The 19,629-nt window shown below is 45.0% G+C and overlaps 1 protein-coding gene across 2 annotated transcripts in view; it reads right to left on the bottom strand.

Annotated features, from left to right (window-relative positions):
• GPR39 (G protein-coupled receptor 39) overlaps nucleotides 1-19,629 on the bottom strand; it is a 282,867-nt gene that overhangs the window by 149,341 nt on the left and 113,897 nt on the right. The gene's annotated exons all lie outside the window — the stretch shown is intronic.

Genomic DNA, 19,629 nt, shown 5'->3' with positions numbered 1-19,629 from the left:
CAGCTACAGGATTCAGACACTGAATGAATGAGGGCTACAGAACTGGGAACTCACTGATGGGGGCGGGGAGAAGTCACTCCCATTCATTACTCATCTCTCCTGCCTGCATAACCAGAGGGTCGTTTACATACGAATGCTCACTGCCTCATTAAAGCCAAGGGAGGCACCAGCCTCAGTCTCTCCGGCCTGTTTCTCAAACATGTTATTTGCGATTCAATTTCATGTGGCCTGCAGAGGCAATAAAGGGCAAAGGGAATTACCCTGCCCTGCAACCCGAAAGCACTCCCTGCACACCCACGCTCCCGAGGATAACAATTTGCCAATATAACCTTTAATTAAATGAACAGAAATCATGCAGACCCCATGGTGGAGGAAGTCACTAAATAGAGGCAAATTATGTATGAGTTGCCCCCAGCCACTCATTTCAGCTTGAATAGGATCTGTCAGTTGGGGCTGTAAAGTGCTCTAAGATAAAAATGAGAGACTCCTCTCTTCTCCTTGCATCTGCCAGGCAAAAGGCAAGGGCCACGGCCACACACGCTGTGGCGAGGGCCTGGCGCCACCTAGAGGAGGTACTGGGGCAGAACGGAGCCGCTCCAGGAAGCTGACATCCTCAGTCCCAGAGATGCTACCTGAAGCCTTTGAACTAAATAAACGACTTCCCCGCAAGGCCAACTTTTGCTCTCAATGTCAAATCTCAAGAGCAACATTGTCTTTGCTGGCAAAAGCGTTAGATTCCTGCAATCCTAAAATGACTGGTAAGTGACAGCATGAGCTTACCCAGGGAGAACAGACAAGCAAAAGGTCCCCCAGGCTTCTCTCTCTCATCTGTCCCCTCCCTTCCAGGCCCACTGTCATTGCCCTACTTTAAGCCTTTGTTATCACCTGCCAGAATTATTGCCAGACAGAAGGAACCCTGACCTTTCCTCCTGTGCTGGTCACCCCACCACCACCCTCAATTCACAACCCTGCCCCTTCCACTCCACACACACGCCTAACATGTGCCAGAACTCAAGTTCTGGCAGCCTCAAGTTCATGTCCTTTTTCTGCTCAAAATTCTGCCAGCGTCTTCCCTGCCTCAAGGATAGTGTCCAATCTCTCAGCCTCATGTTCCAAATTCTATTCATCATTCTAGTCTTAACTGCCATGACCCCATTTGCCTCAGCCAAACCTGGACTACACCCTACTCCTGTGACCTCTGTGCGCCCATTCACAACGTGCCCTCTGGATGAAATGTCCAGCCCCACTCCTGCCCTCACGCCGCATTTCCGTATTTGTAAATTGCGTGTTCCTTATGGGCTAGCCCCGATCCTTCCACTTCTGTGAAGCCTTTCCCCCACTGGGATTAATCCCATCCTTCTTTGTTACAGCTTCTCTCACCTTCTGTCTTGCAATGTAGTTATCTTTTCTCCTCGTCTAGAAGGTAAACTCTTTTGAGCTCAGGAAACTATTCACTGTTGCATCTGGGTTACACACGCAGAAACCAGAGAGACTTGATAAATGCTGGTTGGTTAGGTAGACTTTAATTTGGAAGACTGTTTATTTTTGTAGGGCGTGGACCAGGATTGGCTTTATTTAGCAGAGAAAAGACTCTCCCACCGTGCCAGGCATTAAGCCAAGTGCTGGGGTAGGGGGACTTCAAAGGGGACATACTGGGTGCTGAGGCTTTGAGAAATGGGAGGCATACTAAAGGATGTCTGAGGAAAGGTGTGAAAGGGGTGGAATTTAACAGCTAGATTTTATGAGCTCAAGGCTACTCAGTCAATCATCTCATTTCTCCCGTGAAATTCTCTGAGGTTTAAGAGAAGTGGAAACAGATTCACTCTAAAGGGGCATGAAGAGTTAATCCATGTGGACACTGCCTGAGCCTTGGATCCCAGTTTCATTCTGGGCTCCTGCAGGGAATCCTCCCTACTGTTCTGGGCAACTAGGTTCCCTGCCTTGGCTGGCTTTGGTGCCATACGGCTTAGCGCTAGATTATACACTGACTTTAGTGACCACTGAAGTCTCAGGGATAGGACCCAAAGCTCCCCAACTTGACTGTGGAGAGATGATGTCTGAAGCCTCCGAATGGCCCTCCAGCAGCCAGTACCCTGGTAGGAGCTGTGCTCAATCCCTGCCTATCGACTGACTCTCAACTCTTGGGCTTCCCATCAAGACACTGATGGCTCCACATGGCTCCAAAAGAGGTCGGAAGAAAGTTCTCGTCATGTTTGCTGTGGCTCAACATTTCAACTCCTACCTTTCTCCTACTCCGAGGGCATTGTTTTCAGTTAGCAAACACATACAAGCACCATTTTTCGACAGAGATTTTTTCAAGATATTAAAAAATACAGTCGTGGAGGAGGGAGAACTCCAACAAGCCGAAACAGAGTAACAGAGCAAGTCAGGGTGAGCGGGCTCAAGGCAGCTGCTTAAAGGGCTGGTGCTGTCTGATGACAGACATCATTCTCTGCTCCCTGCAAGTTTTCCAGGGATAAATAGCCCCGAAATCCTCCACCAGTACTTCCCTATCCATGGTCAATTTTGCAAACTTGAAAAGAACACCAGAGGAGACTCGGCAACTAATTCACACACAGAAGTTCTCATTCAGCTCACTCTGCCTATGTGTTGAGTTACCCGAAAAGAGCCCAGACCTCTCAGTCTGGGGGCTAGGCTGCCCTCTCTGTACTAACCCTGCAGGCGAGGGGCAGCCTCGAGGCCTGGGCACCCCCAGGGATTTCCTTAGCAGACTCCACAGAACTCAGCTGACCCTGGCCGCATGAACGGTCCTCAGCGCTACAGAACTTTCTGGAGCCCTCCCTGACCTTTCCTGCAAAGTGCATTTCATGACTAGCTGGAAGGGAAACAAAAATGAAATCACAAGGAAAATGAAGTTGGAGAAAAGGACAATCCTATGGAAAGAATAAGCTTTTTTTCCCCCTCTCTTTTTTAATAGCCTGGGAGTGAACCTGCCGAGAGAAAATGATTCTGGATTTTAAAAAGTCAAATTATAGTTACTGAAAAATTGAGAAAATATTTGAGGTAGTTTACCCATGTCAGTGACAAACAGTTCTTCAGTCATTCAGTTAAGAAATGGACCTTTCCAGGCCCCTACTGATGTTCACGTACAGTGACTGCTCAGAGACCCAAGGTCAATATGTTAAACATTAGTGACCCAGAAAATGCTCGGCTCAAGAGACAACATGTGAAGCATGGCAAGGAAGTGGGTTTTAAACTTAAGCTTTAAAAAAATCCTCTTTCTCTCATTATAATAAAAGTACTTATTAACTAAAGAAAATTTGGCCCATATTATAAACAAAAGAAAAATGTGTCACTTAGATTCTCATTGCCTGAAATGGACTCATATTTAAGAAGCATTTACCTTATGCTAGGCACCAATTTAGATGCATTATACACACTAGCTCATTATTCTTGCACAACTGCTCAGAGTTTATGACATTCAGAATCAGATAGGTTAATTAACCTAAGTGAGGTCACACAGCTATGGAGTGGCAGGGTAAGAAAATGAACCTATCTCTGTTCAATTTTAAGTCTTTGTATTTTCACTCCTCTCATTCTCAAATATTAAGAAATGCTCTTTCAAAAGATGTGAGTAACCTTGCATCTTAGATGAACTCCACCTTAAACTAACTGAGGGAGATTTGTAGGCCTTTTCCTCGACCACCAGGTTTTTGGCCACCCAGGGACTCCCCAGGAGACAGCAATAGCTGCAACAGCGGACCGGTGAGAGCTGGCAGTGATCCCACCCTCCCAGCCATCTTCACTGCCAATACCACCTGCATGACAGGAAGAGACAGGGTACAGGGAGGCAGAGTGAAGAGTTCTGTGGCTCAAATGATAAATTCTGGGGAAGGTGTGGAGAAAAGGAAACCCTCCTACACTGTTGGTGGGAATGTAAATTAGTGTAGTCACTGTGGAAAATAGTACAGAGATTCCTTTAGAAACTGAAAATGGACTTAACCATATGTTCCAGCAATCCCACTCCTGGGCATATATTTGGAGAAAACTTCAATTCAAAAAGATACATCCACCCCAATATTCACAGCAGCACCATTTACAATAGCCAAGACATGGAAGCAACCTAAGTGTACATTGACAGATGACTGGATAAAGAAGCTGTGGTATAATTATACAATGGAATACTACTCAGCCATAAAAAAGGATAAAATAATGCCATTTGCAGCAACATGGATGGACCTGGAGAATGTCATTCTAAGTGAAGTAATCCAGAAAGAGAAAGAAAAATACCATATGATATCACTTATAATGTGGAATCTAAAAAAAATGACATAAACTTATGACAAACCAAAAAGACTCACAGACATAGAAAATAAACTTATGGTTACCAGTGGGGAAAGGTGCAGGGAGGGATAAATTGAGAGTTTGAGATTAGTGATACTATTATATATAAAATAAACAACAAAGGCCTACTGTATAGCACAGGGACCTATATTCAGTATCTTGTAATGGCTTATAATGAAAAATATGAAAAGGAATATATATGTATATATAACTGAATCACTATGCTGTGCACCAGAAACTAACACAGTATTGTAAATCAACTATACTTGAATAAAAAATTTTTTTAAATAAAAGAGTTCTGGGGCTGACTTTCCCTCTATCGTAGTTACATATCCCTGCAGTCACTGGGCTCCTGTGGACTGGGTGGTGCCCACTGCATGGTTAAGGAACAGAGGACAAAGAGGATGTCTTTGGAAACAGCCCAGTAAGCTGTCCTTACAGATCTGTCACAGGTGACTGCCCAGTTCTGGCAAGGGCAAAGTGGCTTCATTTACGTTCTGTTTTTGTCTCAATCAATACCTTCTCATTTAGTGAAAGAGGCTGTCTAGAGGGAACCAAACACTTCCACAAATTCCAAATTACCACCTACTTAGTACCAATTAAATAAATTACACTCACAGATCCAGACAAATCCTGCTAATGAGCTAGTGAAACCATCATTTCAAAACACAGCTCTGTAGCCACCAGGCCTGTTAGGACGTCCAGGCTCCAAGGAAACATGCCATCACTTCCGGTCCATGCATAAAAGCCCCCGAGGTGATTTTCTGGCACTGCCCCTGATACCTGGGCATTGGCTCCCATCTTCTTAGAAGACAAAATGTAGAAGAGAGTAAGATTAACGTGCCAGGGTCCCCAAGACCATTCCTACCTGGGGATATTTGCTAGGACTCACGGACTCAGCACAGGGTTGGACACGTGGTTTGATTTATTATGGGTTGCTGGAAGGACACACAGCCGGAGCTGAAGGGAGAAGGACACAGACGGAGTGTGGGGGAATCCACGCGCAGGAGTCCCTCCGCTCTCACCATCCCAGGAGAGGTCCCACACGGCCCCCTCTCCCTCCAGCAACAAAATGCAGCAACACGTGTGCCCTGTTTCTGCCAGGGAAGCTAATTAGACACTCGGTCGCCAAGATGTGTTTTTGGGGGCCAATCACAGGGACACCATCTGCCTAACAGATACCAAAATTTCAGACTGCCACAAGAAAAACAAGTGTTTAGCATAAGCCATCCTGTTTGCACAAATAGTCTAGACACAGTAAACCATCCTCATGGGTCAGGGAACAGTGGGAACCCTCCTAAAATCCAACCTCCCAGACACCAGCCAACGGCCAACTCGCAAGCAGGTCTGTCTAAGGATGGCAGCAACAAGCCTACATTAAACTTCTTCTGCACAACTAAACCTCCAAAGCCTTGTCTCTACATATGTCATCTCATTCAAGAAGAGGAAAACCAATCCAACTGAAGCTTTGGCTCTGGGTTCCTCGTAGGCGTGCTCACATAGCACTTCTGCAGCTTTCTCATCACCGCTTCTGTAACAAGAACTATGGGATTTTAAACTTAGCATCTACCTCACTGGCTAGAATCTGGGCTGGCACTGTGAATTCCTTTGGCCAACAGAATGGGGCAGAGGTGACAGTATGGGTTCCAGAGCCCCGGACTCAAGAGACCTCACAATTTCTGCTCAACCAGGAGGCTGGTTCAGCCTCCCGGGGGAGGAGAGCAGAGGCTCCCCAGGCTGCAGCCAGCACCCACTTCCAGACGCCCAAGGGAGCCCAGATGGGACCTTCCAGCCCTGCCCCTCCTGCAGCTGGGTGAGGGAGCCCTAGAAAACCTGCAGAGGACATAACTAGCAACCCTCAGGACAGCAAGCAATAATAAATCGTTGCCATTTCAAGCTAGTAAATTTTGGAGTGGTTTGTTAGGTAGAAATAAGTAACTGATAAGTAAGAGTGGGGCTGGTTCTTCTGAGCCTCTCTCTGCACTCCTGCAGAGCTGCTTATTTTGTTGAGTTTAACTTCGCAAAGTCAGTCTTTCTCTTTGTACGTCTCTGCCCCTGTCTTTCTCTATCCATTTTCCTGATTCTAGACCAAAACTGATGCATAAACTGGATTAACAGCACAAAACCCTCCTTGGCAGGGGAGAGATGGGGGAGGGGGGCAGGATATCAGTGGAGACAGAAAACATACACCCTCTTTGGAAGACAGTATTAATAAATCTTCTGACTGTCACCAAACTAGAGAAGAAACAGGAAATCTATGGACTTCTGGGGACCTCAGACCACCTCATAACAAAAGAGAATGTTCCCCAGACAGAAGGAAAGAAGTTTTTTTTTTTTAAAGAAATAGAAAATTTTTAAAAGCGAGAAGCCCTGCCTTCCCCGAGCTGCTTTGCACAGGTCCCTCCATGGCCCCTCTTCACTTCTCTTTCCTGCTTCAGAGCTCTTCTTACCAGCCTTAATCATCTCTCTGTTTATTTATTGGCCCATTTTCTGCCACCAGCCACCCCGACCATGGGCTATAAGCCTCAGCTGCTGAGGGTTTATCTGTCTTGTTCTTGCCTGGATCCCATCACCTGAGTCAGTGCCTGGTCCACAGCAGAGGCTCTTGACTGAACAGATACACAAATGGATGCATTTACAAATAAGTGACTATAATGGACAAGACAAGATGTATTTTTTTGAAAATGGGTCTACGCTAGCTTTAGCCTTGGAGAAAAAGAGCAGGAAGAAAAGCTACCAAGAGCAGAATATTATTATTATTGAAGTCATACAACTAAATGTATGAACGGAACCCAAGTAATGAGAAGAATAATCTTAGTATGTACCCAGCACACGTCAGGCACTGTTCTAAAAGCTTGGCGTATACTAACTCTTCCTCCTTACAACAACCCTGTGAGGTAAGTAGTTTTATACAGTCACCTCCATTTCATAAATGAGGAAACCAAGGCACAGAGAGGGGGAGTGATTTGCCTAACGTCACCCAGCTGGTCCCTGCCCAAGCCTGGGTTTGAACCCAGGCTGTCTGTCTGAGTCTGTACTGTTCACCACATCATACTACCTCTTAAAGATAATCCAGAAAAGCTAAGACTGTTAAAAAAAAAATAGGAGGGAAGTGTAAGAGAAAATGGAGGGGCCAGGGAAATGGAGGGAAGCAATTTTTGTCACTGGGGTATAAATCTAAAGTTAAAGCTCAATGTCGAGTGCTTTCTCTTATCAAACAGTCCTCTTCATCAGACAGACCAACCACAGCTCCTGTTTCCTGCCACGTCTAGGTTTTTGTCTTGTGCCAGCCAGTCCTGCAAGAACCAGGGGCCCCCCACCCTCTTGATACTACGATGTCTGCCTCTCACGGCCCCTCTGCTGTGTTGTCCCCTCAGTTCCTCAGTGCAGCACCAGGGTGGCCCTGAGTGCTTTGCAGTGAGCATATGTGACCATAAACTGCTGTGAATCTCATCCACGCAGGGTCACGTAGCACGCGCTCGGCCGCTCTCATAACCCTTGCATGGGAATCCTCCCTCACCAAGGGGGTGAGCAGGAGATGATTAAGACAGTCATAAGGATGTATCAGAGAAAGAAAAGGTAGACGGATCAATGATGACCTTACTGCCTGGCCCCTTGTCCCCAGCCAGCCTGAACGTGGTCTGTGCCACTGGTGGCCCACTAACAGAGGAAGGGCCAGGAAAAACGTCTGGGGCTCCCACTAACTTGTGCGAGGCTCCCACCAAAGACACTCAGATCATTCCAATCCCTTGGCACATGTCAAGGTGACTATCACCCGGTTGATGGCCACAAGAGAGCTTGGGCACAAGGTGCTTTAACATTTATTGAATTAATACAATAAAGTACTTTAGTACTACGGTTAGTAAATGCTTGTGATTAAGCTCTTTGCAAATACTCTATTGCCATGAAAGTGGTCACAGGGGAAATTACTTATGACAAAAGGCTATGTGAAAACAGCAAGAAATGAAGTGGTAGGTGCAATATAGTTTTCACTAGAATTTTTTTTAAAGCTAAATGTATGAGGAAAATGATCAGGAGGACATAAACCCAAATGATTATAGCAGTAGGGTTAGCAGGATTAGATCATTTAAATGTTTCTTGATCTTGCTATTTTCAAAATTCTCCGAAATGTGATTTGTCACTTTCAAAACTGAAAATGTACACAACAATATTTTAAAATAAGCTCCTCTTAGACTGGAATTGTTAACGCTGTAACAATTTTTTATGGCATTACTTCCAGCAGGATGCTAGGCATTTAGGAAGTACTTAGGAAACACAGAGAAAATGAGAAAGCCATGAGGGACCATGGAAGGATTTTGAGGGGAGAGCCCAGAGTTAAGGGCTCTATGCTGAGCTCTGTCTGAGCTACTTCTGTAAGTACAGGCAAGCCACTTCATTTACCAGCATCCCATTTCCTTCATCTGTACAATCGGAATAATGCCCACAGGGGTCCTCAATCCTTATTCTAAGGCAAGAGTCATCAAAGGAGCCAGATGGTTTTGCAACTTCCTTGGCAGGGTCACCATCCACTCTCTTCCTGATACACCCCATTCCCCATCCCAAAGCCCAGAAGAGGTAAAGCATCTCAGAAGCTCCAGCCCCCTCTCCGGCTGACTCCTTTGCTAGGTATGCACAGGCTGTGCCAGTGAGTTCCAGGATGTCCCTGGCAGCCTCTTTTGGCTTCACTGACCCACCTACCCAAAGCCTTAACCCAGATCAAGCCCCTGTCCAGAGCTGCTGTGCTCTGCAGTTATGCATTTCTTTCCCAACTGGGTTACAGTAGTGGTGGCCTTATTGATATTAAATGAAATCTAAAAGACTACTATTTCAACAACAGAGAAGTTAAAGGTAAGAAAAAGAAAGAGAAAGGGAAATTGTTGGCAGAATTTTCAAACCCATCATGTTTTAAGGCAGATTTTCCAAGAAATTGGAAATTAACCTTGCCCTCCTCTTTTTTTCTACTGGGAGAAGCAGTGGTTTGTTCCATTGAGTCTCCAACTGGCTGAGGTCAAAGAGGCTGCTCCAGTTTGAATCACCATTTTAGTTTCTCTAGTCCTTTATCATATTTGAACATCTCGGCTTGAGCACAGGCTCATTGATTGGTGTCAAATGCACATTTTCCAATCTGCTCCAATGGCTCCGTTTTTCCTAAAATAGTGCTTTCTTCCTCCACTCAGCCCAGCCCAGCCCAGACACCAAGCCTGACTTGAGCACAAACTGACTTTCAGACACATCCAATCCATCCATCAGAGAAACTGTCCGTTTGTGGTGTCTGGATTATCATACGAAAGTCAAGGGCAGAAAAGCAGGTTGGGAGAAATTCATAAGGAATGTGTCGCTGTGAACGAGTCACACCCTCCCCTGCGCCCACTCCCTACAGCTCAGGCACAGGCACTGGACTCCATCAGTTATCTTTAGGAGCCTGGGAGTCAGAGGTGAGATGGGGAGAAACAATCCCTGGAGGTTTTATCGGGACCACACGGAGGATTTTTGTTCATTTTTCAAACGATTGACCCTACAATCACTGGATCTGAAATGCCTCTTTTGAAGGAGGTTTGAGAGCCCCTAAGGGCATATCTGGCCTGGTGACCCCTTTGACTTTCAAATCTGACACTCTGCAATGTGACTAGTGTTTATCGGATGCTGTCTATAAGAATATCATCACACGATGACAAAGGGTCTACCTAGGGAGTATGGTTTTACAAGGAGCACTGACCTACCTAATCCTCAAGACAACTAAAAGCTAAAGTTATTCCTGATGACCCTGACTAATGTCACCTAAACTCAAGGATGGTGCTTACCCACAGTTCTTTATCAGAGGCAGTGTATGTGTTACAAAATCTTCATGACCGTGTATACATCATATAGAATACATGCCAACTACACAGCTTTCTAATCCAGCAAGAAGGATGCCCAGGAAGAAGATACACAGACTCAGAATTCACGAGGGACTGTGAAAATTTTCCAAATACCAGAGCAAACCACAAGAGCAAGGGGATAATCCATGAGCAGGATGCGGCACCCACCACACTGACTTGCGCTAGTACCAGAGAGGGCAGAGAGCATCATGCCCCACACTATGTCCCCAAATGCCTATAATTTAAAGACATGTACAAAAAGCTGGTGCAATACAAGGCAGGAGATGCTACCCCCAGGACGGTCTACAAGCCCGGTGGTGATCCAGAGGCAGAAGGTCCAGGTAAAGCTTTCTGAGGACAAAGAATCTGACCTCACTCACAAATCCGGAGAGGGCCAGAAAGTGAGAAGAAAACAGCTGCTTCCTGGGGAACCAGAGTGTGGAAAAACAGACTGTATGTTAACAAGGAAAGAGACTGCTCAAAAGGGCTGGGGTCTCCCCCTCTGAACGCAGTAGCACAGAGTCTGCATTCGTTCTTCCCTTTTCAAAAACAGCAACACTGAACCAAGACAAACACGAACTCTACCTTTGATGAGCCCACGAGACGTGGAACTGTGAACACAAAGGAAGAATGGAGACCAGAAGCAGAGAGAGAATACCACTGGGCTGCCATTTCAGAGGCAGCAAGAAAGGTACCTGACAGTGTGAGGAGCACAGTAAAGAGAACAGAATCAAAACCCCTGGTTTTGAACAACACAGGTTGCAAAATACTCAGCTTGAGCCTGCCTGGATCCTGTTTTGTTCCCAGGAGCAGACGAGGATGAGCTGAATACGGAGCCACACAGACACGTCATGTGCACAGAGAGCAGTCACCAGAATGAAGGAAAACCCCTCCTTCAATACTGATCTCTTCTCTAAAACAACCTCCTACAAATTATAAATAGACAGTCTGGGGGAAATAAAGCGCATCTAATTCAAACCTAAGTCATCAAAAAAAAAAAAAAAAAAAGAACTAGTATAGGCACTATCAAAATATTACAAAAAAATTAGGAAAAGAACAGGGAAAATAATGGCAAAGGACACTTTTTGTATCTTGGAGAAGCCATGGAGAAGACACAAAAAATGTGACTAAGTACTTTGCCATGAATTTTTAAGAACTTAATGAAGCAATCACACACACAAAATAAAGCAGGTACGTAAGAGCCCGTGGGAAATGTGGTAGGACAGAAGAAACTAGCAGAAATCTGAAAAGAAGTGAAACTCAGAAATAAATAAATAAAACCATTATAGAAATAAAGGCTAAACTGAAATCAGTACAAGGAAAACAAGACATTCTTAATATGGGAAGGAATAGAAAGGAAAGAGCAATGATAGTAAAAAAAAAAAAAAAAAAAAGAGAAAAAATTAAATGAAAATAAATGAACAGCTTAATGAGATTTAAGAGAAAATGATAGAAAAGGAAGGCTAGCAAAGGACATAAAAGAGTATTTAAAGATATGATTCAATAAATCTTCGTGGAAATAGAAGACTTGGATATATTGGAGGTCACAGAGTACCCAGGGGAAAAACTGACAGACACGACCTAGTACATTTATAAGACTTCACAGACAAAGAATCTTTGGACAGCCAGGTATGATAAGGGTAGGAAGAAACTGGCCTCAGACTTTTAACACTGCATCATTCACTCTGAGAAGACAGCAGGGTGATACCTTTATAGTTAGTCCTCAAGAAACAAAGTGTGACTTGAGAATTTTATACCCAGAAAAACTGTCATTCATTATAATGGTAACAAAGTAACACTTTTGAACATGCAAGAATTTAAGGCATTGTGTTTTCATGAGCCTATCCTGAAGAAACTTTCAGAGGAAGGACTTTCCAGCCACGCAAGAGACAAATGGAAAATGGCAGCAAAGGCCTAGGGAACAACACTGAATCTACTTAAACGTAGGGGTGAGACTAAAACAAGCTGGGATTTATGATTTTAAAATGGGTTGTAAACGTTATAAACCCTGATAGCGTAGATCTGATATAACTCACAGAGGAAGGAGGAAGAAGCTACAGGGTTCATCATCTTCTAGAGATGGGAGGTAAAAAGATAACATTAAAAACTGATAAAAAATATTTATTAACAGCACAAAGGTGAATCCTAAGATAGTATAACCACTGAAATAGAGTCGGGGGAGGTGAAAAGGGAGGGAGCAGAGGAATATACTAAGAGAAGGTGGATCTGACTGCTTTCCTCCCCATTTTCTGTCAAGCCTATGGCATGTAATAACCTCTCACTTTGCTGCTTGCTGCCCCAACACTCACAACATTCACCTACATGCTCATTCAGTCATTCAACAAACATTCACTGACCACCTAATATTTGCTGGTGCTGAGAGTAGAGCAGTGAGCGAAATGGACAAGGTTCCTGCCCTCATGGAGCTTACAGACATTTAACAGAGGGAGACACATTATAAACAAATAGCCATGCAATATCATTTCAAGCAGTGGTGAGCACTGTGAAGAAACATAAAGCTGAGTGAGGACAGAGGCTATAAGGAGGGTGGTGGTAAGATGTTATCAGAGGCCAGAAAGAAAGGATGGGTGAGCCTGGTGAATATCAAAGGGCAAAGCATTCCAAGAAGATGGAACATCAAGGGCAAAGGTCCAGAGGCAGATAAGAACCCAGCAAACGCTGGATCTCATCAGGTCCTCAACTTAGGTAGCCTGGTTTCCCTCCCCACAATTAGGGAGTGTTTTGCTCCCCTCTGGGCATTTGAGTCCTCTCCTCATCAGACAGACAGACACACACACACTCCCTCCACAGTGGCCATCTGCTCTCAATCTGCCTCCCACGCTTCCTACAGCCCTACTCTGCGAAACAGACTCCTCGACCCCTCCCCTCTGTCTTCACCCTCTCTATTCAAGATCCCTAAGGCACCTCGTGGTCTCAGCACCCTTTTCCTTCGGCCTTTACCTGCAAGCCTGGGAAAAAGCTGGAACCTGGGCAGAAAATCAGAGAAAACCAAGCACCTCTAGCAGAGTCAGCTGGTTAAGGGAAACCCAGACACCTTTCACCTAATTGGTTCCAGAGTTTTTTACAAGCCAACTAAAGACTAAACACTGCAGTCTGCTGGAGCTGTTTGAAGCCGGGGAATAGGAGATACCAATTAAAGGGAAATGGTTGTCTGTTATTGATCTTATGTTCGCTCAGCTGGCTGCCAGAGGAGAGGGAAGAAGTTCAAACACAACGCAGACGGTTTTCCTGTCTCTTCTCCAGCGAGACGCTCAATTTGGCATCTACTCCCTAGGCATCTACTAGAACCCAGCAGCCTGGCTGGGGCTTCAGAGAGTGTAGGTGAAGGAAGCGGGGAGGAAGGAGTAAACAATCTGAGAGGCTGCCAAGTGTCTGGCACTGTACCAGCATCTCCACGGATGCTCTCCTGCTGAACTTCTACAAACCCCAGGCATAGGTAATAACAGCAATGCAGGTAAGAAAATGGATCTCAGGTTAACACATCAGAAAAATGTCCAAACCTCACAGCTGAGCTCAAACGCCAGCTATAAAGTGGGAGCCCGCAAGTTTATCCCTACTTACTTTGGGATGTTATGAAACACGCCACGAGAGGATGACAGGAGAAAACACAGCACCGGCGGCCATCTGCTCTGCACGAATTCTGTACTGATCAGAGGCTGAGGCCGTAGCAGGCACAGTTACAACCTAGGGATTGTAGGCTCCATCCAGACATCGGTCAGACAGCTTTGATTCCAGCACATTCCTGCCACCTGGTAACAGGGAAGAACAAATCTGACTCCATATTAGATCTGCTCCTTTAGCGCTAACCCTACGCTGTTTCTGGTGCTCAGTCACACTGGTTCTGCACCTTTTGTAAAAGAATGTTGCCTAGAGCCTGAAATACACAGGACAGCTACTCTCAAGGCTATGACCTGTAAGGGCGTAACACTTTCCCATTCATATAGAGATTAAAAAGTTGCAGAACAGAGGATAACATTTGTCTTGCTGGAGGTTTACAAGAACATTGTGACCTGACCTACAGGGACAGCTGCAAGAACAAACACCAAGAAGTCTGCAACGACCAACCACATCCCCCAAACCTCTTTAGTGTAAAAGGATCCTGAATTCTGACTTGGGGAAGGTGGTTTTCTAGGACATTAGTTCCCCATCTTCTCAGTCTGCTCGCTTTCTGAATAAAGTCTCTATTCGTTGCCCCAACATCTCTTCTCTCAATTCATTGGCCTGTTGTATGGCGAGCAGTACAAACTTGGGTGGTAACAGCCTCAGCCCAGAGCTGCCACACCAGCCCTCCTTACCCACGTCAGGGCCCAGGCCATGCCCAAAGGATGCTGAAACTGGCCAAGGCCACGGGGACCCCCGACAGCTTCATGCCCCAAGTTCGCAGACCATGTTCTGCCACTGATCTTATCGGCCTGGTCCTTCTTTCTTTTCCAACTATTTGAGTCAGCCCAGCCACTTCTGTCTAAAGATTCTTAAGGGCCACGACAGGATTATACCATGGGATACCGGAAGTTATAGGAAAAGAAGAGAGGGAGGGGATATGAGGTGGGGGTGGAGGGTAGAGATAAAGAGGTGAGACCATGTTGGGTCCCTAGGAGAAGAGAGAAAATAATTTGAAGGTTTCTTTATATTCCAAGCAGAAGGCAGACAGAAAATGATAATGAACGCCAATTATCTAGGCCTGCTGAAAAACACTTAAAAAAAAAAAAAAGGATCAGCGCTTCATTAAAAACACACTTGCTCTCAGCGCAACTTAGGAACAAAGATGATGGGAAGTGAAGTGGCATGTTTTTGAAAAATAAAAACAACACAAAAGGGCTGATGAGAAGCCCTTGAACTCAAGATAACCAAATGGAAATTCAAACAGCTCCATTAAGAAAGGAAGTGCTGAGGCCAAATTTTTGTTGAAGGGGAAGGAGGTCTGCAGAAACCTTGTGTGTGTGGATGGCTCCAGCTACAGTCAGTGTCCCCCTGTTATTACTCAGAAACTCAGTCACTTATTTTTGACAACTCTATGCTAAACTCTGACTGCTAGCAGAGGATTTAGTACCATCTTCGGTGGCAGCTGAAAAGCTGCAGTTTGCAAACAGTTTATGGGGCCCTGCAGAGAGCCGGCTGGGAGAAGTTAAGTTATTTGTTCCTGAAATTTACGTTACTCCATATAACAAGGGACTGACTCCCATTTTATCACAGAAGGTACCAAAAAGGGGTCTGGCACTGCACTGTCTGGACAGAAGGGGAGAAAAACCAATTTCAGATTCCTCGGATGAGATTTTGCTGCATAAGTAAAAGAAGGAATGATTCTCACCATACACTTAGAGGTGAGGTGGTGGCAGTCGGCATGAAACACAAGATGCGCTTGCAGTTTTCTGACCGCATGCAATATGAAATCAAGTATCCCAAGGCTGGGAGGCATTTTCATCTGGTGGGTCTCCATATTAGGAAACATCCTCTGGAAAGATGGATGTGACACAGGAGCAAAGGAAGATAGAAACTCTCTGCATCACTGGATTGCAGCTGGCCTGGCATTCGTTATTGTTACCAAAGGCAAGTTCATGTGCCCACCAGACCATGAGGCCAAACAAACTGAAATGTCGAAGTTTGGAGCAGAGAAAGGGTTATCGCAGGGCCAAGAAAGGAGGATGGGATGGCTCATACCCAAGAAAATCCCAAACTCCTGGAAGGATTTCAGCAAAGCCTATTTAAAGCCCAGGTGAGGGAAGGGGTCACAGGGTCCCTGATCAGCTCATGCACAATTCTCCAATTGGCTGATTTTGAGGTAACAGCAGTCAACACTATCAACCCCTAGGCGCCAGAAAGTCTGGGGGCCTCATGCTCTCCATCATCAAGTAGTTAATTTCTTCCCTTTGGTGGTGGTTCTTAGCATCTGAAAAACTCGGTAAATATACATGAGATACTATGATCTGGGTACTTCAGAGAGGAGCTACAGCAGAGGATATGGGGGAGGCGTCTGACCTGGGAAGGCCCCACAGGGTCGTGCTTGGTTATATAGTTAGGATGAAAAGTTAGGGTGCTGAGTGCATGTGACAAGGCCCCAGGGTCAGCCCCCAGGAACCTATCAGCAAATCTCATCTCACCCAAACAGCACATTTTTGTGGACAGAAGGGTTCCTTTGTCTCTGCACGAGCCAAACAAAAATCTAGACTCCCCAACTTTAGAGAAGGCCTCTCCTGTCTTTTTGTCTTCCTGCCATGAGTCACCTTCTCCTTGGCTTACAAGAGAGATCCAGAGCTATCCACCGTGCACACAGCTAACTGTCTGCATTAGCATGACTTTACTATTGTCACTGTTAAAATTCTACTCTTCCAAGAGACTCCTGCTCAGGCAAATAACTTGATTGTTCACTAAAGAAACTTCCTGAAGGACCCATCAACTCTTCCATAAAAAGCATTCCTCAGCAGACAGTTCATGCCCTGAAATTCTTTGGATCCTTTGCCTCAAAGATCTTCGCCTTGCTGTTCCCACGAATCCTCAACACTCACACCAGGATCCTTGCCCCCCATAACCACATCCCCACAGTGAAAGATCTCGATCTGCCTTGAACTAAACTTCCAATTTTCAGCCAATTCCAACCATGCCTTCCCCCTCTTCAATAGCAGCAAAGCTGTCAAGATGCTTTTCTCCCACACTGTACAAATAATAAACTCAGGTGCTGGTGATACTTGGAGACTGGGCATTCAACAAATGCAACTGAAGGGTTAATCGCTTTATCAAAAAGCCAAGCCCTACTCTTTTCACTGGGACATTCTAAAGATTTTTTTCATGAATTCTTCTCTATTGACTCTGATTCTGCAAAATTATTTTGAAACACCTGCATTGTTCTCAGTTAAGGCTCTGAAAGAGGTCTCCTGTCCTCAAGCAGCTAGCAGAAAATTGGGACATATATTCAGTTAATTATTATAACACAAGCCTTTTGAGGAATCTGTGACCCTGGGGTGTGGTCAGACCAACAGCTGAGGATCTCCATCAATAAAGGAGTGGGAAGCAGGATTCAGCTAAAATGACAGTCAAAATGAAGGAAACATCTAAAGATTAAGAAAATTAAAATGACATGTGCAATAACAAAGCCCTACAGAAAACGCCAGCTAGCTCTTCTGTGCCCCACTCAGATTCGTTTCCTGTTCCTGAAACAGCTCTTCACTTTTTGGTAATGTACAAATTTACCTTTGTCTCCTAATAGCAATGAGGCCCTAGAAAGACAGGCTTTGTCTTTAGATTATCTTTATCTTTGTATGGACAGATATGTCTATACAGTCCATGCCCAGGACCTAAGAGGTACTCGTAAATATTTAAAGGATGACTGAGGAACAGAGACCAGGTTGGAGGTTACTGCTGCAGGCTGGCTACCTGGATTCGGCTGATGAACAATTTACAATCAGAGCTGCAAAATTCAGCACCTCCTTCAACCAGGAGCTGCAATAGTGTTTCATGTGCTCACCCTGTCTGCCCAGTACCACCATATACCCCTTGGGACCAGGATCAGTCCATCTCTTCTTTGACAAATGAAATATACATTCAAGCCCAACCATGTTGCTTCCCGACGGCACCATGTCGCACACGGTACTAGAAAAACACCTGCTCCTCACAATACTTCATCTCCCTCCCTGTCCCCCCACCTCCCCTCTACTCCACTCCACTATTCCTCCTCTGCCCCCATCCCACCTCTATTACTGCCTCTACTCTACCTCCATTCCTCCCCTCTTCTGTTTCTGGCCCTCCACGCCATTCCTGCCCCCACCCCACCTTCAACCCTGCTTCCCCACTCTTACTTCCCTTTAGATTTAGCCTTGGCAGAAGACCTAGGCAGAAGGAAGAAAATTCTTCCCCCAGGGAAACTCTGGCATCACAGGGCTATAAGTTCCACGAGGCAGGGATTTTCACCCACTTTGCTCTCTCCTGTATCCCTAGTACCTAGCCAAGTACCCGAGGCCTGCTGAGTGAATGAGTACTTCGTGGCGCCTCACCATGACTGTTTTAGCATTTTTCAGTCTGAATTATAACATCTGATTTATCCATCTGTCTATCCATCTATCCCATCACACTAGGAAAAAACAGTACAGGCCACTTCTTAGTGGCTTTGTGCCTCTGAGTTCAGCACACGCCTGGCACATGGAGGATGTTCATCACTGAGTGAGTAAATGAGAGGGTGAACACGGTATGTTAGCCCTGGGCTCGGCACTCAGTACAGATTCCCAACACATGCATGCACCACTGTAGTCTAGAGGTCTCTACACCGATGAAGAGAATTTTGAAAATGTGACTTAAAAATCTGCTTTAATCCACTAATTGTCCCTCCCCTATTATTTCAAGACTTGCCCACATGCCCCTCTGATGAGTCCTATCTCTGCACTCCACACTTCTTCAAAATAGCCTCCTCCCCTCCTGGCTGGCCATCACTCCCCTAAACAATGCCCTGTTCCTTTGTGAGGCCACTGCAGGACCACCGACCTTTGCCTCTCAGCAGTACAGGGAGCCTGCCTTGTCCATTTCAAATACCAGCAGTGGTTACTTTATAAAAAAATTTTTTTTTGATTTTTGAGGAGGAAGGTAATCATTTTATGTATGTATGTATTTTAAAGGAGGTACAGGGGGTTGAACTCAGGACCTCGCGCATGCTAAGCATGTATCCTACCACTGACCTCTACCCTGCCCCCCAGCAGTGGCTACTTTTTAACACAGAAGTTTCTACAGGGCAGACGGTCAGAGAGCAAACCTCATTTCCTCATAAGGTGAGTGTTGTATTGGAGAGTTAACTTTTCAAGGTTGCTCTATAAGAACAAATTAGTGAAAAATAAATCACAGGTTTGACCAACAATTTGCCATAGAAGCAAAGACACGATGATAAATCTCTGTATACGGCTTAAAAGCCTCATAAAACAATGAAAGAAAAGACCTACAAAACAAGCCTAAGTGTCCTACACACATCAATTATATGGGGGCCGCACAGACCAAAGTTGTCTATTACATCATAAAATTTGACCTAAGATAAATATACTAACTCTAATATGGGCATTAATTAGTTAAACATTTGATTACCAAACCACTTTCCTTGCCGAGTTGAAATCAGCAGGGTTTTTAAGGACTGATTTGGATGCCACAGGACTCATAAATACTCAATGCCCTCTAAGGGGTATAAACAAGATCCTTCTTTTGCTCTCAAATTTCCATGTAACAAAAAAGGCATTTAACATCATCCCACTGTACTATGCAGACTCTAAAAATAGAAATTATGGGGACTATGGGAACACAAAAAACCTTATGATATAACATTTAAAACAAAAAAGCAGAATATGAATATATACGTGCTAATTGGAATAATGTAATTGTGTGTGTAAATTTATATGTCACATTGAAAACAGTTGTGTGAGGATAATGACTCGTGAATGATTTGAAATGATTATTTTATCGCCCAAAATGAAAAGGG

This window comes from Camelus ferus, chromosome 5 (assembly GCF_009834535.1).
Source record: "Camelus ferus isolate YT-003-E chromosome 5, BCGSAC_Cfer_1.0, whole genome shotgun sequence".
NCBI classification, from domain to species: domain Eukaryota; kingdom Metazoa; phylum Chordata; class Mammalia; order Artiodactyla; family Camelidae; genus Camelus; species Camelus ferus.
The sequence above is the reverse complement of the archived record's forward strand: the minus strand, read 5'-3'. Positions and strand labels throughout refer to the sequence as shown.